The sequence below is a fragment of the Camelus bactrianus genome, chromosome 25, assembly GCF_048773025.1.
Source record: "Camelus bactrianus isolate YW-2024 breed Bactrian camel chromosome 25, ASM4877302v1, whole genome shotgun sequence".
Lineage (NCBI taxonomy): Eukaryota > Metazoa > Chordata > Mammalia > Artiodactyla > Camelidae > Camelus > Camelus bactrianus.
The window spans coordinates 792,068-819,162 of record NC_133563.1 but is presented as its reverse complement, the minus strand read 5'-3'; the positions used below and the strand labels follow the sequence as shown (position 1 = coordinate 819,162).

General features: G+C 48.2%; 1 protein-coding gene and 1 pseudogene across 5 annotated transcripts in view; one reads left to right on the top strand and one right to left on the bottom strand.

Moving 5' to 3' along the window:
• Nucleotides 1–881: 881 nt before the first annotated feature.
• On the bottom strand, nt 882–3,996 carry LOC105070767 (zinc finger MIZ domain-containing protein 2 pseudogene; annotated as a pseudogene).
• The window catches only part of LOC105061924 (uncharacterized), a 55,150-nt gene continuing 30,017 nt past the window's right edge, over nt 1,963–27,095 (top strand). For all 5 annotated transcript variants that reach the window (XR_012502139.1, XM_074352605.1, XM_074352608.1 and 2 more), the window contains exon 1: nt 1,963–2,095. The gene's annotated coding sequence lies outside the window, so the exon portion shown is untranslated. The remainder of the gene's footprint in view (nt 2,096–27,095) is intronic.

The window sequence follows — 27,095 nt, the reverse complement described above, 5'->3', positions numbered from 1 at the left end:
CACCATGAGGGAGTCCTTTAACAGAGACAGGCAGACAGGGGACATGACTAGGCCCTGCACGGATGGGAGCAGCAGCTCCTCCTCCCCAACCTGGTGTGGCCCTGGGGTGGACACAGGGGAGATGGTTTTAAAACACACAGCGGGACCAATTCTTCACTTTCACAGAAAAGGGGAACTTGAGGGAGCAGCCTGCTGGAGAGTCTGTACATGGAACTGAGTCTGAGCCCCACCCCCAGCAGGCAGTAACTTACTTCCCTCACTGACACCCCCTCCCTGTCTGCACTCCTGTGCAGGCAGGAGGCCCAGCCCACAGAGACCCTGGCTGCACAGAGGGACTAGCCACACTGTATCTATGTGTTTCTGTACTATGTACAGTGTTGTGTGTTAGAGCCCCCATCTCCAGCTTCAGCCTGAAGCCTCAGGTTGGCAGATGACCCCACCCCCACTGCACACAGTGGGCTGGGTGAGATCAGGCCCCAGGAGAGAGTAGCCCTGCTCCTCACCAGCCAGGACCAAGGGGCCATTGAAATAGAAAGGTCAATGCTGGACAAGATGCAGGCCAGTGGGAGCAGGTAGGGGTGGGGGGACCTGGGTGATGCTGAGGTAAGGGGTGGCAGGTGTGTCATGGACCAGGTGGGGCTGGACAGGCATGGGCTGGGTGTGGATGGGGGCAGGGTTGGGCAACTCAGCACAAACAGTTCTGCTGGCTAACTGGGCCAGTGGCTGCCACTGCCTGGGGTCCTCTCCCACCCCATGCAGGGCTGCCTCCAGCCTCGGGGGCCAGGCATCCAGGGCCCAGGCTCCAGGTGTGCACGTGGGGAGGGCCACTTGTGTCAGGTGGGCTGGGCTTGGGGCAGGTATATGACATCTGTGAGCACATCTCAGGTGGAGGTCAGTGGGATCAATTCTCGGAGAGTTGGCAGGTCATCGTTGCTGTTTGTGGGGAGGTCGGGTGGGCCCAGGTAGGACAGCCGCTCATTGGGGTTGGTCAGTTCTGGGAGCAGATCCAGGGCTGGCTCTGGGGCCTCCCCTGCCCCAGGTGGGGGGTGCCCATCATGCCTGTGGTAGCACTGAAGGCCAGCTCACCAATGAGACCCCAGTTCATGGCCCAGGGGCTGCCGGGACCCAGGGAGAGGGTTTGGATGGTGCAGCTGGGGCCCTGGCGGGCCTCCAAGGTTGGGAGTGTGAAGCCCTGTTGGCCCCGGGTTATGGTTTGGGGTCCAGGTGACCTGCTGGTGCCATCTGACCTGGGAGGCAGGCTGCAGACTTATCTGGTGTTGGGGCTGCTGGGAATGTTGGATTGATAGGGGATGGGAGGTGGCCCTGGGTGAACTCAGTAAGGGTCGAGGTGCTGGGCATGGTGGGCAGGAAGGAGTCCAGAAGTGTCCCTGGTACCAGGAAGCTGGAACCCTCGCTGGGGTAATCGCCAGGGGCAGGAGCTGAGGGGGGCTGGGTGCTGCAAGGGGCTGAAGGGAGTGGCACCAGGCCAGGGCATTGATCATCTCCATCATGCTGGGCATGAGCACAGGCCGGGGTTCACGGTGCAGCAGCACTGCAGCACTGGCTCCTCCTTGATGTGCACTTCAGGCTTCACAGGTACTGGCTTCCCACTGCACGTGAGGCTGATGAGAATCTCATAGTCAGAGTTCAGAATGTAAATGAGGATGCCCAGCGTGTACTGGTCCACCTCCAGACCCTCAGCAATGCTGTCTTACTGCACACAGGGCACCTCCTGGTCTCTTGCTCACAGTTGAGCTGTAGATAAGACTCTAGCTTGAACCACTGCGTGTGGTGACAGTTGTGACCTTGGACAGGGAGCTGGATTCTGCTGAAGGTGATGCGGCACTTGAGTGACGCCTTGGTGGCAGTCTGTGCCACCCTGTCCTCCGTTGGGTCCAGGGGTGCTGGAGATGGTGCCGCTGCTGAAGTTCTACTTTATCTCAATGATGCAGTGCTCAGCGGGCAGGAGGAGACCCTGTGGCATGGAGTGGATGGAAGGCCCGTGCACCAGCTGCAGCACGAAGAGGTGAGAGCTATGGCAGGCCGTGACGGTGATCTGGATTGTGTTGCAGCCCGGCTGGCACACGTGCTTCAGGTATAAGGGCTTGCGGGAGGTCTTGTCACCATGCTCGATGGTGGGTAGGGTGGCATTGACGCTGACCCGGACCGAGGCCGGCCAGTTGGTGTTCATCTGCCGGTCCTCATGGTAGTAGCACTTGAACTGCAGCTCCAGGTCAGGCCTCAGCATCAGGGTCTGGACAGAGTCTCAGAGCTGGAAGGTGAGGTTGCTCACAGCCAGGATGTGCTGCAGGGGAAAGGGCTCGAGGATCACATCGTCCCTCTCAGGGAAGGTCAGCCGCAGCTGGTCACGGGCTGCTGCCAGGGGGTGACAAGTTGCTCACGTTGGGCTTAAGGTCAGGCAGGAAGGGAGATTTGACCTCCTGGCTGGTGGACGTGTAGGGGATGCTGCTGCCAGAGGTCATGGGCGGCGTGAGGCTCCCTGGCAGTGAGGAGCTGGGGTAGCTGGGGACGAAATGGCTTGTAGTGCAGCCCTGCAGGGCCAGAGGTAGGCAGGGACTGGCTCCCGCCCTGCTGCAGGGACAGCCTGTGCCCAGGGTAGGAGGAGGAGACAGGAAGCTGGCCAGGGCCAGACGCAAACTGGGTGGCTCTGGGCCCATATTGGCCTCCCTGCAGGTATTGCTGCGTGGGCTACACCTCACTGGAGTAGGCTCTCTTGATGCCCTGTTGGGGTCGTGTCTGGGCCTAGGGAGGCCCAGGGTACCCGTGCTGGGGCAGGCGCTGGCCTGCATTCAGGAGCACCATGCCCACTGCCCAGGTGTGGGGTTCATGCCCATAGGGCTCATGCCCAAGGGGCCCATCAGCCCTCCCACGCTGGTAGAGTTCCTGCTGCTGGGAACACTGGGCCCTGAGGGACCTCTGTGCTGCAAGAACTGGCAGTTAAAAAGCTGTTTAGCCCCAATTCCTCTGTACTGGCTCAGCTCCTGGCTCTGTCTCTCCTGGAGGGTGACCACAGTGGCTGTGACCTTGGCTGTGGCAGCAGCCTGGGCAGCTACCACCGCTGCTTGTGTGAAGTTGGTGGAGGGCCTTGTGACATGTGAGGGGAGGCCTAGGCCTGCTGGACCCCCCGCCGGGCCACCTGCATACCCGATGGTGAAGCCTGAGCCCCTGGGGTAGTCTCTGCAGCCGTACACCCATTGCTGCACATAGCCCTTGTTGGTGCCACCCTCGCCAAACACCTGCTGCCCCAGGCACTGCAGGGAGTTCAGGGCAGAGCTGCCTCCTGCCATGCCAGGCATCATGGAGCTGTGGGGAGGGGAGATGAGGGCTTCCCTGCAGGGCCCCTGGGGTTCCCCAAAACCTCTTTTCTGTGCCCCACTGCAACTCCCCACATGGTTGTGACCACAGTGATCCTCCTGGCTGAGTAGCACTTTGTAGCCAAGGCACTGCCTCATAAGCAAAGGGACCATCCCCATCACCACGTGGCATGTGGGGCAGGGCAGGTTTCATGGGGTTCAAGGGACTCATTGGCTTGGGAGCAGCTTAAAGGCCAGGTCTGTGGGCGGAAGGAAGCAGCCCTCACCGGTGCTTATGTGGGACTCAGTTTCTCTGGCTCTGCAAGGCCTGGCCTGGCCCCTCACCTCAGCGGTCTGGGGTCATCATTGCTCCACGCACTCAGCCTGCCCTCACTGCTGCCCCGCCAGCCAGCTCCCAGGGCACATTCACCAATGTTGAATCTTAAATGTACTTTTATTAATCATAGTTTAGAATAGCCACATCATTAAATAATTTTTTGAAAACATATGTTCTTAGAAATACACCCACTTCAAGTTTTGTTGTCAGATCCGGGGCTGAGGAGGGGCTGGGGAGGGAAAGGATGCCAAATGTGCATTCGGGCCCCTGGCGAACTCCCAGAGATGTTTCCTGTGTCTTAACTCCGCTGCCAAAGGGAAGATGGGGACGCCGGTGCCCACACCACTGTCCACACCGTGGTCCTCTCCTGCCAGCTGCAGTCCGCATGGCAGTTCCTGTGATGTCCGTCTCCACAGATCAGGTTTCTGCTAGGGAAGACTTTAACAATCTCCTACTCTGCTCTCAACCAGCAACAATTAGTATTAGCAAATGGTTCTTGCCACTGCTGGGGATTACATACAATTTCTATTAAAAAAAAAAAAGACACACTTTTACTCACACTTTTACCCTCAAATCAGATCCACATGCTGAACACTTGAGCTCTCCTCTTAGATATAATGAAGCCAAGATAGCTTCTCTCATTTAAGTTAAAAAAAAATGACTCTCACATTTGAAATCAAGTGGGCTGTCTTCTCTCGCTGGGTTAGCCATCTGGTAAGGGGGACTTTTGGAGGACATATTCAGGCCAGGAGTTTAGGGGAGAAAAAATCATTATGCTTTTTTCCTTTTGTGCCTCACTCTTTTAATGTGGTCAAACCTTTTTTTTTAAATGTTTTCACAGCAGGTTTTTTTCTCCCCATATCTTTCAGATAACACATGGCAAATAAGTTAATTTCTTAATACATTTTACAGTCAAAATTTGCTTTTCTAGAATTGTGGATCAGAAAAGTACATACCTGTTTGAGATCACTACAGCTCACTGTAAAACAGTAGAGATTCGACAGGTTCACTCGCTCGATCTACTACATACTTGTGGTCCTTTCAACTGCTGTGCTCTTTATCAGGGTAAGGTCAGGTCAGTTTCTTTTCCACATGTTTCAAAAGCTTGTGACTGCCCCCAAAGAGAGGGAGTACAACTTTTGCATGTCCAGGGATTTTACTGTTCTATTCAGTTACGTTTTTCAAAAAACAGGCCTCAAAGACTACTATTGATCTAGTCACTTTCTGGCTGTTTTCTTCATGGGTGTAAGCTGATTAGAACAAGCAGGTAAGATACCTGTTCAGAACAGCCACTTCATAGTAACAATTCTTTTCATCACAAACCATTCAACTTCAGAAAACCGTAAATAATTCAAAGTTATAACTTTCTGGAATTGAAGGTAGCTGGGGTCATTCTTGTTCTGCAGAGGAGGCAGTTAAATTTCAGAGAAATAGATTTTTTTAAACTTTTTCATTGAGTTATAGTCATTTTGCAATGTTGTGTCAAATTCCAGTGTAGAGAACAATTTTTTCAGTTATACATGAACGTGCATATATTCATTGTCACATTTTTTTTCGCTATGAGCTACCACAAGATCTTGTATATGTTTCCCTGTGCTATACCATATAATCTTGTTCATCTATTCTACATTTTGAAATCCCAGTCTGTCCCTTCCCACACCCCTCCCCTTGGCAACCACAAGTCTGTATTCAGTGTCTGCGAGACTGTTTCTGTTTTGTATTTATGCTCTTTTTTTTTTTTTTTTTTTTGGATTCCACATATGAGCAATCTCATATGGTATTTTTCTTTCTCTTTTTGGCTTACTTCACTTAGAATAACATTCTCTAGGGACATCCATGTTGTTGCAAATGGCATTATATTGTTTTTTTTATGGCCGAATAGTATTGCATTGTATAAATATACCACCTCTTCTTTATGCAGTCATCTGTTGATGGACATTTAGGCTGTTTCCATGTCTTGGCTATTGTAAATAGTGTTGCTGTTAACAGCGGGGTGTATGTATCTTTTTGAATTAATTCTTATTTTGTGGTTGGCTTTGTTCCTTTAATAACTATGCAAGTTAAAAAAGCTAAGGCTCTAAACCTTCTTAGAGACAATGAACAGTAGATATATGTAAATTTTAAAAATACATGCAGTAAGGAGAGCTGATAGGCTTATGAAGGATTTCCTTTAATGTGAGATTTTCCTCTTGCTGCCTTTAGAATTCTGTCATTGTCTTTAAATTTCACTTTTTGAATAATGATATGTCTTGGTGTGAGTCGGTTTGAGTTGATCCCATTTGGGACTCTCTGTGATTCCTGTGCCTGGATATCCACTTCCTTCTTCAGATTAGAGGAGTTTTCAGCCATAATTTTATCAAAGATTTTCTCACCGTTTCTCTCTCTTCCTTCAGGGACCCCTATAATGTGAGTGTTACTATGCTTGAGCTGTCTCAGAAGTCCCTTAACCTCGTGTAACGTGCTTTTTCTTCTTGCTTTTCTGACTGGGTGCTTTTCATTATTCTATCTTCCAGGTTGCTAATGGGTCATCTGTGTTGTCTAATCTTCTGTATGACCTGCAGTTCTTCTCTGACTGGTTCTTTTTTATATTTTCTAGTTCTTTTTAAAAATTCTCCATGTTCTTCTGTTCTTTTTCCCAGTTCAGCTGTCATTCTTATTACTATTGCTTTGATCTCTTTGTCAGGTAGGTTATTTATTTATTTTCATTATGGTTATTTTCTTACTCTTTCACATAAAACATGTTCCTGTGTATTCTCATTTTAACTTTGTGTATCTCTGTGAAATTAGGTGAAACAGTTACCTGTCAGAGTTAAAGGTGTGTCCTTGTGTGAGCGTGTTCCTGTGCAGTCTTCTGTGCCCAGCGGGTTTGTTGGGAAGAGCTGGCCCTGAAGTGATCCTGGGCTGCCCTCTTCCCTCGGGACATGCTGGCAGCCCCTGCAATGGGGTGGCAGGGCTGGAGTCAGAGGGACTGGAGCCAGTTCCAGGTTCAAGCAGGGGCTTCTCTGCTCAGTGACTGTTCCAGCCCTATCAAGGGTGGCACGGGGTCCCGTGGGGCTGGAGCAGGAGCTCTGTGGGACTGGGGCTCGCCTGTGTGTGATGGCAGTCTTTGCTTTGGTTTGGGATGTGGCTGAGGCCTGAGGGCTTGCAGTGGCCCTTCTGTACTGGTATAACCTTTTTTCTGGTGTGCACAGCGTGGCCAGAGGGTGGGTCAGGGCCAGAGAGATTGGGGCCGCAGCCCTGAGCTGGCCCCACCGCCTGTCAGGTGTGCACAGGAAAGTGAGTTCTGGGGATGGCAGGCTCTACCTTGGTGCTAGTACTGTTCCCTGCAGAGGGTGTGCAGGGACAAACTAGCTGGCCGTGACTGCCGGCCATCTTTTCAGAGGCAGGGCCACACCCAGGCCAGCACCACTTTCTCCCACGGTGTGCACTCTCACTGGCAGTGGAAGCCTCCACCTGAGTGGGGAGCAGCACCGAACAAGGAGGGTGGGACCAGGAGCCTGGGGGAATCCAGGGAGCCCACCTGAGCCACCCCTGCAAGCTGGCCAGAGCCCCAGGCAGTGTTCAGCCTGCTGTGTCCCTGCCGTGACGGGGAGTCAGTGGGTCTCTGCACAGGCTCTTCAAGAGCAGGGGCTCAGCTTCTCACAGTGCTCCAGCAAGCCTGCTGGTTTTCACCCCAGCTGAGGGGGCTCCTCCTCCCAGTGCTGAACCCCGTGCCTGGGTGCCTGATGCGTGGTTCAGACCATGAAGTAAGGCGCGGGTGGTTGTTAGGGCTGGAGCACTGCTAGGACCTCACGCTGTCTGCGCATGGATGCCCACAGCTCCTAGTGTGTGTGGCTGGTGGAGGGCCTTGCGGGGAGTGGTTGTAAGTCTGTTCGGCACAGATGGGGCTTGTGATTACTCCTCACAAAGATGGTCACAAGGACAGGACATGCCGTCTGGTTTTCCAAGGGCTTGAATATTATAATGCATGATGTGCCCCAGCTGCCTAGTGTGAGCAGCATGACTGCAGGTGCTCTGGGTCCAGGAATGGAAACTCCAGTTTTGCTCTTGGGAACCAAAGGAGCAGGTCCTAAAGGGGCATATTTACCATAAATTCTCTTGCATGTGTCGGTCATGGGGAAGCACCAGATTAAGAAATGGATGCTGCCTGAGTTTAGTGTTGAATTATTATAAAATGTAAGGAAGCTACAAGATTCTGGGCAAAAGTGCAGTGACAAGTGGAAGTGATCCAAGGAGTACATACAGTAAGAAACAGAGTCGTGAATTTAATCATGTTGTCTGATTTTCTCAGTGGGTAGTAAATAATTAGGGTTTTGACTAATAATTAGGGTTTTGATTAAACTATAGAATGTGATCAGTTGTGAAGTGTGAAAGTCTAAGGATGTTTGTAGTAAGTTATTTGTGATGATACAGTTTTGGGGGTTAATGATTGCTGGGATGGATGAAATTGGCTGGCTGTGTGTGCTGGTGGAAGAAGAGACGTTGATGCAAGTGGAGGCACTAACAGAGAGGAAGGCTAGTGAAAAGTGAAGGCTAGTGTCAGTTGATTCAGGAAGAATGAGCCGATAAGGCTGGTTAATAGGCCATAAGGTTTAGTGTTAATTCAGAGGATATAATTTTTGATAATCATGTTAATTGTATTACTATAATGTTTGGAATAATGAGTTTTAGCCTTGAAGAAGGTTAAGATTTTGTACATAGTCAGTACTGTAGGCATTGGATCCCACAGCTGTTAGTGACGGTCCCGGTGCAGCCGCACAGGCGGGGAGCACTGATGGTAGGTGTTATGCCAGCTCATGTAGAATGGGTGCTGAGCGTGGTGACAGCGGCTGTAATGAAAACTCATATTGTGCCATCTAAGCATAGTAATGGGGATATTAAGTGTGATTTACATATTAGTATCCATATAGGATACTGTAAATGCAAAGAGGATAGTAATATAGAGTAATGCCGTTTGATACTTATGAAGTTAATTATGATTTTATGAGTCAAAATGTTTTTGTTTAAAGTAATTATCATATGTTCACTCTAATCCTTTTAAATTCACTCACAGGCTAACCTTATGGCTACTAGTAATGCGATTACAGTTTGTGGCATGTAGTGAAGAGTTTAGTTTTTAGGTTACTCTTTTGAAATGCTCAGGGTAGGGGTAGGAGGAGGGCAACTTCTTGGTCAAATATAGGAAAGTAGTGACAACTGAGAGTAAGTGAATGCAGAAGGCGGGCGTGCTGGCCCTATAGAGTCACATCCACACGTGTGTGGGCTTGATTTTTCTGGACACTGACTAGAGGAGGTCAGACTGTGGTCAGGACAAGCTGTAAGTCTGGTAGTGTATTGGTGAGTGACGTCAGTGTAAGCTTTATTGTTTCTCCAGTTACAGGAAAAGCTGTAGATTGTCAGTTGTTCTATTTAATACTAAAAGAATAAAATGCTCATCAATAGATAGCGATCTATAGGAACAATCAAACTATCTACAAAATGCACCATCAGGCCACTGGCTGAAAGCCAAAATAATGAGATGTATAGGGAAATTTTAGTTGGGACAGAAAGCACGGAATGAGAAAAGTAGAGCCAATAATTTTGTGTAGTCAGGGGAAGCTTTTAACCATGAAAACTACTGAGCCAAAAACTCCATCTGAAATTGAACTTTATATTCTTCTGACACTTGCAATAACATAAGTTCTTAGAGGAACTGTAATGAATCAAACTTGAAATATTGTTTTATGATTTCTTTCTGTCAGATGATGGTGAGCGCAAGTGAGGGGAACTTCAGAGGCTCAGAGAACTGAAGTATTAAGAAGTTATTATGGGAACTGTGTGTATGGTCAGTGTGTTGTTAGGTGGTGTGAGCACATATCTTCATCTTTTTTCTGATCAGAAGGTAGATGGTCATTTTAGGATCTATGTGCATTTGCCTGTGTGTGTGTGTGTGTGTGTGTGTGTGTGTGTGTGTGTGTGTGTGTGTGTGTGTGTGTGTGTGTGGTGAGAGTTTGGTCGTGGGGAGAAGCACTGTGAACTTACCCACCCTGTACTGAGAGCTGTGGGACCTCCTTCCCTGCTGAAAATGACCCTGCTCTTGTCACCACATCCCCACCCATGACAGCACTTCTTTGTAATGAATGTATGTAATGTCCTGTTTGTCATGGACCAATGCAGTGCATCCATTTATAGTTCATAAAGTTATTTATATTTTAAATTAAAAGTACTTATATGTATGATGGATTTTATGTTTTTACTCTTATTTACCTTGGTGCCCGAATTAATGATAATAGAAGACCCATTTCCTGAGACAAAGTTGACTTGCCGTTAAGAGTCAGGATCCCTCGTGAACACATCCTCACGGTTTGTCCTGACTGATGCATGACTTAATGTCATTGCAAGAGGAATTTCCCAAGGAAAAGCCAGCGGTCTTCCTCAGAACCTTATGGAGCAGGTCACAGGACGGGCTCCAGGTAGAATCACTTTCCAAGGTAGATGTTGGTTCAGGGTAAAGTTACAGCACTTGCCGCCCCGAGACCCTTAGGTGATTCACATCCCTTCTGTCTTCTCATCCATAAAGTGGGTTATTGAGAATGTTGTGTAATTGAAACACTGCACTTTGAATTTGGTCAGTTGGCACATTTTATTGCTTAGTGTGAGACCTCAATACGTTTGACCTGATGCTAACTGGTGATTTACAGGCGGTCCCAACTCCTGAGGGTTGGAAGGAATTCTGGTTGACAGTAGGAGGAGACCCAGGATCCCTGAAGCCTGCTCACCCTGGATGGGACTCAGTCCCTCCAGGCCAGGGGATCCTGGAGGCAGCACAGTGCCTGAAGCCCGGCTGTGGGACCGGGAAGGCCCAGCAGTGCGGTTGGAAACGCAGCCCCACTGGGCCTGTGAGGAGTCGGGGTCAACTCCCCACAGGGCAGGCTCTGGAGTTTCCTCCCCAGGGGCAGCCCATTCTCCTGGTCGTCAGCCCCGACAGGGACAGACACAGAGGCTGGTACCAGCAGTCCCAAGGAAAATGGGACGTACCAGTCTTCGCAAGTACAGTGACCCCTGGGGAGCTCAGCTCCAGGGAGGTGAGAGCCTTAGCGCGGGAGGGACTGTGATGCCAGGATTCCTGCCTTTTCCGTCCCCCTCCACTCTGGGCCCCTTCCCAGAGTCAGGCCACCCTGGCCCTTCGTCCTCCACCATGCACTGTGGGCTGGCTCCCTCTTTCCTTCTTGCCTTGTCTTTTATCTTCTCTCCCTACCCTGTTCCCCCATCACTGTCTGTCACTCTCTAGGACTTGACTCCCACCTCTCTCTGTCACGCACTGTCTCTCTCCCTGCCTGTCTGTCTCTGTCTCTCCCCCCAGGCCCTCAGGCCCTGGGCTCTGGTCCAGCCCTGTCCAGGGCCACAGGGCTGCACCTCTCCCAGCCCTCCCACCCTCACTGCCACGTTTTGGCCCTGGCCCTGCTCACAGAGGAGGAGCCCGGTTACAGAGGCTGCTCCTGCTGGTACTTACTGCTTCACTGCTGTCCCCCCTCTTCCTGGGCAGCACAGTCACCTTGACCTGTCGGTGGCCCTTGACCAGTTGGCCCAGCCTGGGCCCCAGAGCTGCTGCAGAGCTGGCCACTTGCCCCAGCTGGAAGGAGGGAGGGCCCTGTGGGCTTAAGGGGCTCCTGGGGAATTGGATTGAGGGATGTGTAAGGAGCCAGGTATTTTCACCCAACTCCTCTTTGTCAATGGCAGAGCGTCCCAAACCACTGACTGCCCCCTGCCCGTTTCTCACTTAGAGCACTGGGCAGACTGTGGGAGCTCCTGAGACTTAGGAGGGAGCTGCTGCCCTCAGCACCCATCAGAGTTTGCCTGGAACTGGGGCTCCTGGGGGAAGCTGGCAGGGCTGGGGCCCAAAGCCTGGATGAGTGCGGGGCTCTCTCGCTGGACTCTGGTGACCACTCCAGGCACCTCATCCCTTCCTCACTGTCAGCAGTTGGCCACTTCACGGGGACAGATATGAGGGTCTCTGTGACTCTTGAGACTGGCAGGCCCCATGTGCTCAGTATTTCTTGATTGAGTGAACACAACCACCCCCCATATCTAGACACCAAGTCTTCCCACCACCCCAAAAGGGTTTCTCAGGCCCCCTCACAGCCAGTACTGCCCCAAAGCACAACTTTGCTTCTGTCCCACCCAGGTAGTTTCTGCCTCCTTGAACCTGGATGTACGTGAATCACCCAAGTGCAGTGTAGGGGGTGTGACAGTATATAATTATTTTTTATAGTGTTATATGTTTTTGGCAAGAACCATAGGGCTTATTTTTATGCATGTAACATATGTACTTAAAATCAATGTGTCACCTACAGGTGTACTACAGATGAGGACGGCCACATGGGTGTGGCGATGTGATTAAGATGGTGTGCTGTTAAGATCTTCTCCGTCTTGTGGACGTTCTCTCTGCACTTTGTGTGCAGCGCTGAGCGAAGGGGAGTGAGGACCTCCCACCCTGCCTGAATATTTGACTCCTCTTGGTTCTGTCATTGTCTACCTAATATGTTTTTCAGCCACTGCCCAAGGGAACTCCTGGGAATTTGGAAAAGGAGGAGGGAGCACCCCAGAAGTAGGGGGCAGGGGACATCGGTTGGGCAGGACCAGAAAGCATATGGTCAGAAAAGTTTGCAGAGAGGACCCAGGGTTGGATGGCAGTTGGTGGTGGGGGATCAGTTAGGCGGGGCACATTCTAAAAGTGAGGTCACCTGGAATGTCCACTGTGAGGTGCCAGGGGCAAAGGCAGGTGATTGGTCGAGAGAGGGCATAAAGCACTGGCGTTGCTAAGGCAGCGTTCAGACAGGAGAAGGCTTGGAGGGAGGCATCTCGTCCCCTCCAGCTGCTCCTGAGAGTCCGCTTGCCTGCTGTTTGTTTTCCTGACCTGCTGACCTCCTGACCTGACTGAACCCTCCTTCCTCCCCTCAAGAGCTTGATTGGCCCTCATCCTTCCTGTGACCCCCTTCTCCTCTCAAGTGCCCAACCCCTCTTCCTGTCATACTCCCTACCCACCTCATCCCCCACCCCCTCCCCTTCCCTCCCCTCCCCACCCCCCTCCTGCCTGGGGGCCTCAGGGCCCTGAGAGGACCAGGACACAGAGGTGATGGGGATGTTCTGGTCCCACGTGCTGGGGTGTACTGGATATGAAAATACAAATGCGAGTAAACATCGGGCATCAGGTGTTCTCCTTTTTCCTGGGCTCTTTCACACTGTGGTTAAATAGCTGCTTTCTCATGGGGTCCTTGATGGGAACGCATCGTTGGTGAAGCCCGAGGCTCTCAGGACAGGTTTCTCGACCAGCCTAGAGCGGCCCTGGCCACGGGCATCCTCAAGATCTGAGTCCTGGCAGGACCTCTTGGACCAAACAGCAGGTTGACAGGATGAAACCTGAAATAGTTACTTTATTGCATCAAAGAAGGAAGTGTGAACATCCTAAAAGCCATTGAGTTGTATGCCTAAAATGCGGGAATGGGTGAATTATATCTCAGTAAGGCAGTTTTTTTTAAAAAGCGAGAAACTCTTATTTACTAGAATTCATAGTGAGACTGGCTCCTGGAAAGCTTGTCAGGATCCTGCTTCAAGTTGTGCGTGTTCCGGTCCCGTCCCCGTGAGGTGCACTCTCCTGTGTGTGCGCCCTTCCTGGTGGTGACGTCTGGCAGTCCTGGGAGCAGTGGGGTCTCAGCACTGGGTTGGTGCTGGTCTGTTAAACAGGGAAATGTCATCTGTGCTCTGTGCTTTCTGGTTTGTTAACTTACAGCAACTTTGTTTTTTCTTTGAAGTGTATTCTTTTCAGACATTTTAATGTAACAAAAATATTCAATAGCCCTGTAAGTTTTAAAATATTTTTATTGAAGTATAGTCAGTTTACCATGTTGTCCATTTCTCGTGTACAACAGAATGCTTCAGTCATATAGGAAAATACATATATTCATTTTCATATTTTTCTTACCATAAATTACTACAAGATATTAAATAGAGTTCCCTGTGCTGTACAGTGTAAACTAGTTGTTGTCTACTTTATATAGATTGGTATCCATGAATCTCAAACTTCCAATTTTTCCCTTCCCACTCCCTTCCCCTCTGGTATCCATAAGTTTGTTTTCTATGCTGTAAGTCTGTTTCTGTGTTGTAAATAAGTTTGTCTTTTTTTTTCCCTTGATTCCAAATATAAGTGATATCATATGGTATTTTTGTTTTGCTTTCTGACTACTTCACTTAGAATGACATTCTCCAGGTGCATCCATTCCCTGTTGCTGCAAATGGCATCACTTGAACCATTTTTATGGCTGAGTAGTAGTCCATTGTATAAAATATACCACAGCTTCTTTTTTTTTTTTTTACATTTTTTATTGAGTTATAGTCATTTTACAATATTGTGTCAAATTCTAGTGTAGAGCAGAGTTTTTCAGTTTTATATGAACATACATATATTCAATGTCACATTTTTTTTCTCTGTGAACTACGACAAGATCTTGTATATATTTCCCTGTGCTATAAAGTATAATCTTGTGTATCTATTCTGCATATGCCTGTCAGTATCTACAAATTTCAAACTCCCAATCTGTCCCTTCCCACCCCCCAGCCCCTTGGCAACCGCAAGTTTGTATTCTATGTCTGTGAGTCTGTTTCTGTTTCGTATTTATGCTCTTTTTTTTTTTTTTTTTTTTTTTTTTGGATTCCACATATGAGCAATCTCATATGGTATTTTTCTTTCTCTTTTTGGCTTACTTCACTTAGAGTAACATTCTCTAGGGACATCCATGTCGTTGCAAATGGCATTATATTGTTTTTTTTATGGCCGAATAGTATTGCATTGTATAAATATACCACCTCTTCTTTATGCAGTCATCTGTTGATGGACATTTAGGCTGTTTCCATGTCTTGGCTATTGTAAATAGTGTTGCTGTTAACAGCGGGGTGTATGTATTTTTTTGAATTAATTCTTATTTTGTGGTTGGCTTTGTTCCTTTAATAACTATGCAAGTTAAAAAAGCTAAGGCTCTAAACCTTCTTAGAGACAATGAACAGTAGATGTATGTAAATTTTAAAAATACATGCAGTAAGGAGAGCTGATAGGCTTATGAAGGATTTCCTTTAATGTGAGATTTTCCTCTTGCTGCCTTTAGAATTCTGTCATTGTCTTTAAATTTCACTTTTTGAATAATGATATGTCTTGGTGTGAGTCGGTTTGAGTTGATCCCATTTGGGACTCTCTGTGATTCCTGTGCCTGGATATCCACTTCCTTCTTCAGATTAGAGGAGTTTTCAGCCATAATTTTATCAAAGATTTTCTCACCGTTTCTCTCTCTTCCTTCAGGGACCCCTATAATGTGAGTGTTACTATGCTTGAGCTGTCTCAGAAGTCCCTTAACCTCGTGTAACGTGCTTTTTCTTCTTGCTTTTCTGACTGGGTGCTTTTCATTATTCTATCTTCCAGGTTGCTAATGGGTCATCTGTGTTGTCTAATCTTCTGTATGACCTGCAGTTCTTCTCTGACTGGTTCTTTTTTATATTTTCTAGTTCTTTTTAAAAATTCTCCATGTTCTTCTGTTCTTTTTCCCAGTTCAGCTGTCATTCTTATTACTATTGCTTTGATCTCTTTGTCAGGTAGGTTATTTATTTATTTTCATTGTGGTTATTTTCTTACTCTTTCACATAAAACATGTTCCTGTGTATTCTCATTTTAACTTTGTGTATCTCTGTGAAATTAGGTGAAACAGTTACCTGTCAGAGTTAAAGGTGTGTCCTTGTGTGAGCGTGTTCCTGTGCAGTCTTCTGTGCCCAGCGGGTTTGTTGGGAAGAGCTGGCCCTGAAGTGATCCTGGGCTGCCCTCTTCCCTCGGGACATGCTGGCAGCCCCTGCAATGGGGTGGCAGGGCTGGAGTCAGAGGGACTGGAGCCAGTTCCAGGTTCAAGCAGGGGCTTCTCTGCTCAGTGACTGTTCCAGCCCTATCAAGGGTGGCACGGGGTCCCGTGGGGCTGGAGCAGGAGCTCTGTGGGACTGGGGCTCGCCTGTGTGTGATGGCAGTCTTTGCTTTGGTTTGGGATGTGGCTGAGGCCTGAGGGCTTGCAGTGGCCCTTCTGTACTGGTATAACCTTTTTTCTGGTGTGCACAGCGTGGCCAGAGGGTGGGTCAGGGCCAGAGAGATTGGGGCCGCAGCCCTGAGCTGGCCCCACCGCCTGTCAGGTGTGCACAGGAAAGTGAGTTCTGGGGATGGCAGGCTCTACCTTGGTGCTAGTACTGTTCCCTGCAGAGGGTGTGCAGGGACAAACTAGCTGGCCGTGACTGCCGGCCATCTTTTCAGAGGCAGGGCCACACCCAGGCCAGCACCACTTTCTCCCACGGTGTGCACTCTCACTGGCAGTGGAAGCCTCCACCTGAGTGGGGAGCAGCACCGAACAAGGAGGGTGGGACCAGGAGCCTGGGGGAATCCAGGGAGCCCACCTGAGCCACCCCTGCAAGCTGGCCGGAGCCCCAGGCAGTGTTCAGCCTGCTGTGTCCCTGCCGTGACGGGGAGTCAGTGGGTCTCTGCACAGGCTCTTCAAGAGCAGGGGCTCAGCTTCTCACAGTGCTCCAGCAAGCCTGCTGGTTTTCACCCCAGCTGAGGGGGCTCCTCCTCCCAGTGCTGAACCCCGTGCCTGGGTGCCTGATGCGTGGTTCAGACCATGAAGTAAGGCGCGGGTGGTTGTTAGGGCTGGAGCACTGCTAGGACCTCACGCTGTCTGCGCATGGATGCCCACAGCTCCTAGTGTGTGTGGCTGGTGGAGGGCCTTGCGGGGAGTGGTTGTAAGTCTGTTCGGCACAGATGGGGCTTGTGATTACTCCTCACAAAGATGGTCACAAGGACAGGACATGCCGTCTGGTTTTCCAAGGGCTTGAATATTATAATGCATGATGTGCCCCAGCTGCCTAGTGTGAGCAGCATGACTGCAGGTGCTCTGGGTCCAGGAATGGAAACTCCAGTTTTGCTCTTGGGAACCAAAGGAGCAGGTCCTAAAGGGGCATATTTACCATAAATTCTCTTGCATGTGTCGGTCATGGGGAAGCACCAGATTAAGAAATGGATGCTGCCTGAGTTTAGTGTTGAATTATTATAAAATGTAAGGAAGCTACAAGATTCTGGGCAAAAGTGCAGTGACAAGTGGAAGTGATCCAAGGAGTACATACAGTAAGAAACAGAGTCGTGAATTTAATCATGTTGTCTGATTTTCTCAGTGGGTAGTAAATAATTAGGGTTTTGACTAATAATTAGGGTTTTGATTAAACTATAGAATGTGATCAGTTGTGAAGTGTGAAAGTCTAAGGATGTTTGTAGTAAGTTATTTGTGATGATACAGTTTTGGGGGTTAATGATTGCTGGGATGGATGAAATTGGCTGGCTGTGTGTGCTGGTGGAAGAAGAGACGTTGATGCAAGTGGAGGCACTAACAGAGAGGAAGGCTAGTGAAAAGTGAAGGCTAGTGTCAGTTGATTCAGGAAGAATGAGCCGATAAGGCTGGTTAATAGGCCATAAGGTTTAGTGTTAATTCAGAGGATATAATTTTTGATAATCATGTTAATTGTATTACTATAATGTTTGGAATAATGAGTTTTAGCCTTGAAGAAGGTTAAGATTTTGTACATAGTCAGTACTGTAGGCATTGGATCCCACAGCTGTTAGTGACGGTCCCGGTGCAGCCGCACAGGCGGGGAGCACTGATGGTAGGTGTTATGCCAGCTCATGTAGAATGGGTGCTGAGCGTGGTGACAGCGGCTGTAATGAAAACTCATATTGTGCCATCTAAGCATAGTAATGGGGATATTAAGTGTGATTTACATATTAGTATCCATATAGGATACTGTAAATGCAAAGAGGATAGTAATATAGAGTAATGCCGTTTGATACTTATGAAGTTAATTATGATTTTATGAGTCAAAATGTTTTTGTTTAAAGTAATTATCATATGTTCACTCTAATCCTTTTAAATTCACTCACAGGCTAACCTTATGGCTACTAGTAATGCGATTACAGTTTGTGGCATGTAGTGAAGAGTTTAGTTTTTAGGTTACTCTTTTGAAATGCTCAGGGTAGGGGTAGGAGGAGGGCAACTTCTTGGTCAAATATAGGAAAGTAGTGACAACTGAGAGTAAGTGAATGCAGAAGGCGGGCGTGCTGGCCCTATAGAGTCACATCCACACGTGTGTGGGCTTGATTTTTCTGGACACTGACTAGAGGAGGTCAGACTGTGGTCAGGACAAGCTGTAAGTCTGGTAGTGTATTGGTGAGTGACGTCAGTGTAAGCTTTATTGTTTCTCCAGTTACAGGAAAAGCTGTAGATTGTCAGTTGTTCTATTTAATACTAAAAGAATAAAATGCTCATCAATAGATAGCGATCTATAGGAACAATCAAACTATCTACAAAATGCACCATCAGGCCACTGGCTGAAAGCCAAAATAATGAGATGTATAGGGAAATTTTAGTTGGGACAGAAAGCACGGAATGAGAAAAGTAGAGCCAATAATTTTGTGTAGTCAGGGGAAGCTTTTAACCATGAAAACTACTGAGCCAAAAACTCCATCTGAAATTGAACTTTATATTCTTCTGACACTTGCAATAACATAAGTTCTTAGAGGAACTGTAATGAATCAAACTTGAAATATTGTTTTATGATTTCTTTCTGTCAGATGATGGTGAGCGCAAGTGAGGGGAACTTCAGAGGCTCAGAGAACTGAAGTATTAAGAAGTTATTATGGGAACTGTGTGTATGGTCAGTGTGTTGTTAGGTGGTGTGAGCACATATCTTCATCTTTTTTCTGATCAGAAGGTAGATGGTCATTTTAGGATCTATGTGCATTTGCCTGTGTGTGTGTGTGTGTGTGTGTGTGTGTGTGTGTGTGTGTGTGTGTGTGTGTGTGTGTGGTGAGAGTTTGGTCGTGGGGAGAAGCACTGTGAACTTACCCACCCTGTACTGAGAGCTGTGGGACCTCCTTCCCTGCTGAAAATGACCCTGCTCTTGTCACCACATCCCCACCCATGACAGCACTTCTTTGTAATGAATGTATGTAATGTCCTGTTTGTCATGGACCAATGCAGTGCATCCATTTATAGTTCATAAAGTTATTTATATTTTAAATTAAAAGTACTTATATGTATGATGGATTTTATGTTTTTACTCTTATTTACCTTGGTGCCCGAATTAATGATAATAGAAGACCCATTTCCTGAGACAAAGTTGACTTGCCGTTAAGAGTCAGGATCCCTCGTGAACACATCCTCACGGTTTGTCCTGACTGATGCATGACTTAATGTCATTGCAAGAGGAATTTCCCAAGGAAAAGCCAGCGGTCTTCCTCAGAACCTTATGGAGCAGGTCACAGGACGGGCTCCAGGTAGAATCACTTTCCAAGGTAGATGTTGGTTCAGGGTAAAGTTACAGCACTTGCCGCCCCGAGACCCTTAGGTGATTCACATCCCTTCTGTCTTCTCATCCATAAAGTGGGTTATTGAGAATGTTGTGTAATTGAAACACTGCACTTTGAATTTGGTCAGTTGGCACATTTTATTGCTTAGTGTGAGACCTCAATACGTTTGACCTGATGCTAACTGGTGATTTACAGGCGGTCCCAACTCCTGAGGGTTGGAAGGAATTCTGGTTGACAGTAGGAGGAGACCCAGGATCCCTGAAGCCTGCTCACCCTGGATGGGACTCAGTCCCTCCAGGCCAGGGGATCCTGGAGGCAGCACAGTGCCTGAAGCCCGGCTGTGGGACCGGGAAGGCCCAGCAGTGCGGTTGGAAACGCAGCCCCACTGGGCCTGTGAGGAGTCGGGGTCAACTCCCCACAGGGCAGGCTCTGGAGTTTCCTCCCCAGGGGCAGCCCATTCTCCTGGTCGTCAGCCCCGACAGGGACAGACACAGAGGCTGGTACCAGCAGTCCCAAGGAAAATGGGACGTACCAGTCTTCGCAAGTACAGTGACCCCTGGGGAGCTCAGCTCCAGGGAGGTGAGAGCCTTAGCGCGGGAGGGACTGTGATGCCAGGATTCCTGCCTTTTCCGTCCCCCTCCACTCTGGGCCCCTTCCCAGAGTCAGGCCACCCTGGCCCTTCGTCCTCCACCATGCACTGTGGGCTGGCTCCCTCTTTCCTTCTTGCCTTGTCTTTTATCTTCTCTCCCTACCCTGTTCCCCCATCACTGTCTGTCACTCTCTAGGACTTGACTCCCACCTCTCTCTGTCACGCACTGTCTCTCTCCCTGCCTGTCTGTCTCTGTCTCTCCCCCCAGGCCCTCAGGCCCTGGGCTCTGGTCCAGCCCTGTCCAGGGCCACAGGGCTGCACCTCTCCCAGCCCTCCCACCCTCACTGCCACGTTTTGGCCCTGGCCCTGCTCACAGAGGAGGAGCCCGGTTACAGAGGCTGCTCCTGCTGGTACTTACTGCTTCACTGCTGTCCCCCCTCTTCCTGGGCAGCACAGTCACCTTGACCTGTCGGTGGCCCTTGACCAGTTGGCCCAGCCTGGGCCCCAGAGCTGCTGCAGAGCTGGCCACTTGCCCCAGCTGGAAGGAGGGAGGGCCCTGTGGGCTTAAGGGGCTCCTGGGGAATTGGATTGAGGGATGTGTAAGGAGCCAGGTATTTTCACCCAACTCCTCTTTGTCAATGGCAGAGCGTCCCAAACCACTGACTGCCCCCTGCCCGTTTCTCACTTAGAGCACTGGGCAGACTGTGGGAGCTCCTGAGACTTAGGAGGGAGCTGCTGCCCTCAGCACCCATCAGAGTTTGCCTGGAACTGGGGCTCCTGGGGGAAGCTGGCAGGGCTGGGGCCCAAAGCCTGGATGAGTGCGGGGCTCTCTCGCTGGACTCTGGTGACCACTCCAGGCACCTCATCCCTTCCTCACTGTCAGCAGTTGGCCACTTCACGGGGACAGATATGAGGGTCTCTGTGACTCTTGAGACTGGCAGGCCCCATGTGCTCAGTATTTCTTGATTGAGTGAACACAACCACCCCCCATATCTAGACACCAAGTCTTCCCACCACCCCAAAAGGGTTTCTCAGGCCCCCTCACAGCCAGTACTGCCCCAAAGCACAACTTTGCTTCTGTCCCACCCAGGTAGTTTCTGCCTCCTTGAACCTGGATGTACGTGAATCACCCAAGTGCAGTGTAGGGGGTGTGACAGTATATAATTATTTTTTATAGTGTTATATGTTTTTGGCAAGAACCATAGGGCTTATTTTTATGCATGTAACATATGTACTTAAAATCAATGTGTCACCTACAGGTGTACTACAGATGAGGACGGCCACATGGGTGTGGCGATGTGATTAAGATGGTGTGCTGTTAAGATCTTCTCCGTCTTGTGGACGTTCTCTCTGCACTTTGTGTGCAGCGCTGAGCGAAGGGGAGTGAGGACCTCCCACCCTGCCTGAATATTTGATTCCTCTTGGTTCTGTCATTGTCTACCTAATATGTTTTTCAGCCACTGCCCAAGGGAACTCCTGGGAATTTGGAAAAGGAGGAGGGAGCACCCCAGAAGTAGGGGGCAGGGGACATCGGTTGGGCAGGACCAGAAAGCATATGGTCAGAAAAGTTTGCAGAGAGGACCCAGGGTTGGATGGCAGTTGGTGGTGGGGGATCAGTTAGGCGGGGCACATTCTAAAAGTGAGGTCACCTGGAATGTCCACTGTGAGGTGCCAGGGGCAAAGGCAGGTGATTGGTCGAGAGAGGGCATAAAGCACTGGCGTTGCTAAGGCAGCGTTCAGACAGGAGAAGGCTTGGAGGGAGGCATCTCGTCCCCTCCAGCTGCTCCTGAGAGTCCGCTTGCCTGCTGTTTGTTTTCCTGACCTGCTGACCTCCTGACCTGACTGAACCCTCCTTCCTCCCCTCAAGAGCTTGATTGGCCCTCATCCTTCCTGTGACCCCCTTCTCCTCTCAAGTGCCCAACCCCTCTTCCTGTCATACTCCCTACCCACCTCATCCCCCACCCCCTCCCCTTCCCTCCCCTCCCCACCCCCCTCCTGCCTGGGGGCCTCAGGGCCCTGAGAGGACCAGGACACAGAGGTGATGGGGATGTTCTGGTCCCACGTGCTGGGGTGTACTGGATATGAAAATACAAATGTGAGTAAACATCGGGCATCAGGTGTCCTCCTTTTTCCTGGGCTCTTTCACACTGTGGTTAAATAGCTGCTTTCTCATGGGGTCCTTGATGGGAACGCATCGTTGGTGAAGCCCGAGGCTCTCAGGACAGGTTTCTCGACCAGCCTAGAGCGGCCCTGGCCACGGGCATCCTCAAGATCTGAGTCCTGGCAGGACCTCTTGGACCAAACAGCAGGTTGACAGGATGAAACCTGAAATAGTTACTTTATTGCATCAAAGAAGGAAGTGTGAACATCCTAAAAGCCATTGAGTTGTATGCCTAAAATGCGGGAATGGGTGAATTATATCTCAGTAAGGCAGTTTTTTTTAAAAAGCGAGAAACTCTTATTTACTAGAATTCATAGTGAGACTGGCTCCTGGAAAGCTTGTCAGGATCCTGCTTCAAGTTGTGCGTGTTCCGGTCCCGTCCCCGTGAGGTGCACTCTCCTGTGTGTGCGCCCTTCCTGGTGGTGACGTCTGGCAGTCCTGGGAGCAGTGGGGTCTCAGCACTGGGTTGGTGCTGGTCTGTTAAACAGGGAAATGTCATCTGTGCTCTGTGCTTTCTGGTTTGTTAACTTACAGCAACTTTGTTTTTTCTTTGAAGTGTATTCTTTTCAGACATTTTAATGTAACAAAAATATTCAATAGCCCTGTAAGTTTTAAAATATTTTTATTGAAGTATAGTCAGTTTACCATGTTGTCCATTTCTCGTGTACAACAGAATGCTTCAGTCATATAGGAAAATACATATATTCATTTTCATATTTTTCTTACCATAAATTACTACAAGATATTAAATAGAGTTCCCTGTGCTGTACAGTGTAAACTAGTTGTTGTCTACTTTATATAGATTGGTATCCATGAATCTCAAACTTCCAATTTTTCCCTTCCCACTCCCTTCCCCTCTGGTATCCATAAGTTTGTTTTCTATGCTGTAAGTCTGTTTCTGTGTTGTAAATAAGTTTGTCTTTTTTTTTCCCTTGATTCCAAATATAAGTGATATCATATGGTATTTTTGTTTTGCTTTCTGACTACTTCACTTAGAATGACATTCTCCAGGTGCATCCATTCCCTGTTGCTGCAAATGGCATCACTTGAACCATTTTTATGGCTGAGTAGTAGTCCATTGTATAAAATATACCACAGCTTCTTTTTTTTTTTTTTTACATTTTTTATTGAGTTATAGTCATTTTACAATATTGTGTCAAATTCTAGTGTAGAGCAGAGTTTTTCAGTTTTATATGAACATACATATATTCAATGTCACATTTTTTTTCTCTGTGAACTACGACAAGATCTTGTATATATTTCCCTGTGCTATAAAGTATAATCTTGTGTATCTATTCTGCATATGCCTGTCAGTATCTACAAATTTCAAACTCCCAATCTGTCCCTTCCCACCCCCCAGCCCCTTGGCAACCGCAAGTTTGTATTCTATGTCTGTGAGTCTGTTTCTGTTTCGTATTTATGCTCTTTTTTTTTTTTTTTTTTTTTTTTTGGATTCCACATATGAGCAATCTCATATGGTATTTTTCTTTCTCTTTTTGGCTTACTTCACTTAGAGTAACATTCTCTAGGGACATCCATGTTGTTGCAAATGGCATTATATTGTTTTTTTTATGGCCGAATAGTATTGCATTGTATAAATATACCACCTCTTCTTTATGCAGTCATCTGTTGATGGACATTTAGGCTGTTTCCATGTCTTGGCTATTGTAAATAGTGTTGCTGTTAACAGCGGGGTGTATGTATCTTTTTGAATTAATTCTTATTTTGTGGTTGGCTTTGTTCCTTTAATAACTATGCAAGTTAAAAAAGCTAAGGCTCTAAACCTTCTTAGAGACAATGAACAGTAGATGTATGTAAATTTTAAAAATACATGCAGTAAGGAGAGCTGATAGGCTTATGAAGGATTTCCTTTAATGTGAGATTTTCCTCTTGCTGCCTTTAGAATTCTGTCATTGTCTTTAAATTTCACTTTTTGAATAATGATATGTCTTGGTGTGAGTCGGTTTGAGTTGATCCCATTTGGGACTCTCTGTGATTCCTGTGCCTGGATATCCACTTCCTTCTTCAGATTAGAGGAGTTTTCAGCCATAATTTTATCAAAGATTTTCTCACCGTTTCTCTCTCTTCCTTCAGGGACCCCTATAATGTGAGTGTTACTATGCTTGAGCTGTCTCAGAAGTCCCTTAACCTCGTGTAACGTGCTTTTTCTTCTTGCTTTTCTGACTGGGTGCTTTTCATTATTCTATCTTCCAGGTTGCTAATGGGTCATCTGTGTTGTCTAATCTTCTGTATGACCTGCAGTTCTTCTCTGACTGGTTCTTTTTTATATTTTCTAGTTCTTTTTAAAAATTCTCCATGTTCTTCTGTTCTTTTTCCCAGTTCAGCTGTCATTCTTATTACTATTGCTTTGATCTCTTTGTCAGGTAGGTTATTTATTTATTTTCATTGTGGTTATTTTCTTACTCTTTCACATAAAACATGTTCCTGTGTATTCTCATTTTAACTTTGTGTATCTCTGTGAAATTAGGTGAAACAGTTACCTGTCAGAGTTAAAGGTGTGTCCTTGTGTGAGCGTGTTCCTGTGCAGTCTTCTGTGCCCAGCGGGTTTGTTGGGAAGAGCTGGCCCTGAAGTGATCCTGGGCTGCCCTCTTCCCTCGGGACATGCTGGCAGCCCCTGCAATGGGGTGGCAGGGCTGGAGTCAGAGGGACTGGAGCCAGTTCCAGGTTCAAGCAGGGGCTTCTCTGCTCAGTGACTGTTCCAGCCCTATCAAGGGTGGCACGGGGTCCCGTGGGGCTGGAGCAGGAGCTCTGTGGGACTGGGGCTCGCCTGTGTGTGATGGCAGTCTTTGCTTTGGTTTGGGATGTGGCTGAGGCCTGAGGGCTTGCAGTGGCCCTTCTGTACTGGTATAACCTTTTTTCTGGTGTGCACAGCGTGGCCAGAGGGTGGGTCAGGGCCAGAGAGATTGGGGCCGCAGCCCTGAGCTGGCCCCACCGCCTGTCAGGTGTGCACAGGAAAGTGAGTTCTGGGGATGGCAGGCTCTACCTTGGTGCTAGTACTGTTCCCTGCAGAGGGTGTGCAGGGACAAACTAGCTGGCCGTGACTGCCGGCCATCTTTTCAGAGGCAGGGCCACACCCAGGCCAGCACCACTTTCTCCCACGGTGTGCACTCTCACTGGCAGTGGAAGCCTCCACCTGAGTGGGGAGCAGCACCGAACAAGGAGGGTGGGACCAGGAGCCTGGGGGAATCCAGGGAGCCCACCTGAGCCACCCCTGCAAGCTGGCCGGAGCCCCAGGCAGTGTTCAGCCTGCTGTGTCCCTGCCGTGACGGGGAGTCAGTGGGTCTCTGCACAGGCTCTTCAAGAGCAGGGGCTCAGCTTCTCACAGTGCTCCAGCAAGCCTGCTGGTTTTCACCCCAGCTGAGGGGGCTCCTCCTCCCAGTGCTGAACCCCGTGCCTGGGTGCCTGATGCGTGGTTCAGACCATGAAGTAAGGCGCGGGTGGTTGTTAGGGCTGGAGCACTGCTAGGACCTCACGCTGTCTGCGCATGGATGCCCACAGCTCCTAGTGTGTGTGGCTGGTGGAGGGCCTTGCGGGGAGTGGTTGTAAGTCTGTTCGGCACAGATGGGGCTTGTGATTACTCCTCACAAAGATGGTCACAAGGACAGGACATGCCGTCTGGTTTTCCAAGGGCTTGAATATTATAATGCATGATGTGCCCCAGCTGCCTAGTGTGAGCAGCATGACTGCAGGTGCTCTGGGTCCAGGAATGGAAACTCCAGTTTTGCTCTTGGGAACCAAAGGAGCAGGTCCTAAAGGGGCATATTTACCATAAATTCTCTTGCATGTGTCGGTCATGGGGAAGCACCAGATTAAGAAATGGATGCTGCCTGAGTTTAGTGTTGAATTATTATAAAATGTAAGGAAGCTACAAGATTCTGGGCAAAAGTGCAGTGACAAGTGGAAGTGATCCAAGGAGTACATACAGTAAGAAACAGAGTCGTGAATTTAATCATGTTGTCTGATTTTCTCAGTGGGTAGTAAATAATTAGGGTTTTGACTAATAATTAGGGTTTTGATTAAACTATAGAATGTGATCAGTTGTGAAGTGTGAAAGTCTAAGGATGTTTGTAGTAAGTTATTTGTGATGATACAGTTTTGGGGGTTAATGATTGCTGGGATGGATGAAATTGGCTGGCTGTGTGTGCTGGTGGAAGAAGAGACGTTGATGCAAGTGGAGGCACTAACAGAGAGGAAGGCTAGTGAAAAGTGAAGGCTAGTGTCAGTTGATTCAGGAAGAATGAGCCGATAAGGCTGGTTAATAGGCCATAAGGTTTAGTGTTAATTCAGAGGATATAATTTTTGATAATCATGTTAATTGTATTACTATAATGTTTGGAATAATGAGTTTTAGCCTTGAAGAAGGTTAAGATTTTGTACATAATCAGTACTGTAGGCATTGGATCCCACAGCTGTTAGTGACGGTCCCGGTGCAGCCGCACAGGCGGGGAGCACTGATGGTAGGTGTTATGCCAGCTCATGTAGAATGGGTGCTGAGCGTGGTGACAGCGGCTGTAATGAAAACTCATATTGTGCCATCTAAGCATAGTAATGGGGATATTAAGTGTGATTTACATATTAGTATCCATATAGGATACTGTAAATGCAAAGAGGATAGTAATATAGAGTAATGCCGTTTGATACTTATGAAGTTAATTATGATTTTATGAGTCAAAATGTTTTTGTTTAAAGTAATTATCATATGTTCACTCTAATCCTTTTAAATTCACTCACAGGCTAACCTTATGGCTACTAGTAATGCGATTACAGTTTGTGGCATGTAGTGAAGAGTTTAGTTTTTAGGTTACTCTTTTGAAATGCTCAGGGTAGGGGTAGGAGGAGGGCAACTTCTTGGTCAAATATAGGAAAGTAGTGACAACTGAGAGTAAGTGAATGCAGAAGGCGGGCGTGCTGGCCCTATAGAGTCACATCCACACGTGTGTGGGCTTGATTTTTCTGGACACTGACTAGAGGAGGTCAGACTGTGGTCAGGACAAGCTGTAAGTCTGGTAGTGTATTGGTGAGTGACGTCAGTGTAAGCTTTATTGTTTCTCCAGTTACAGGAAAAGCTGTAGATTGTCAGTTGTTCTATTTAATACTAAAAGAATAAAATGCTCATCAATAGATAGCGATCTATAGGAACAATCAAACTATCTACAAAATGCACCATCAGGCCACTGGCTGAAAGCCAAAATAATGAGATGTATAGGGAAATTTTAGTTGGGACAGAAAGCACGGAATGAGAAAAGTAGAGCCAATAA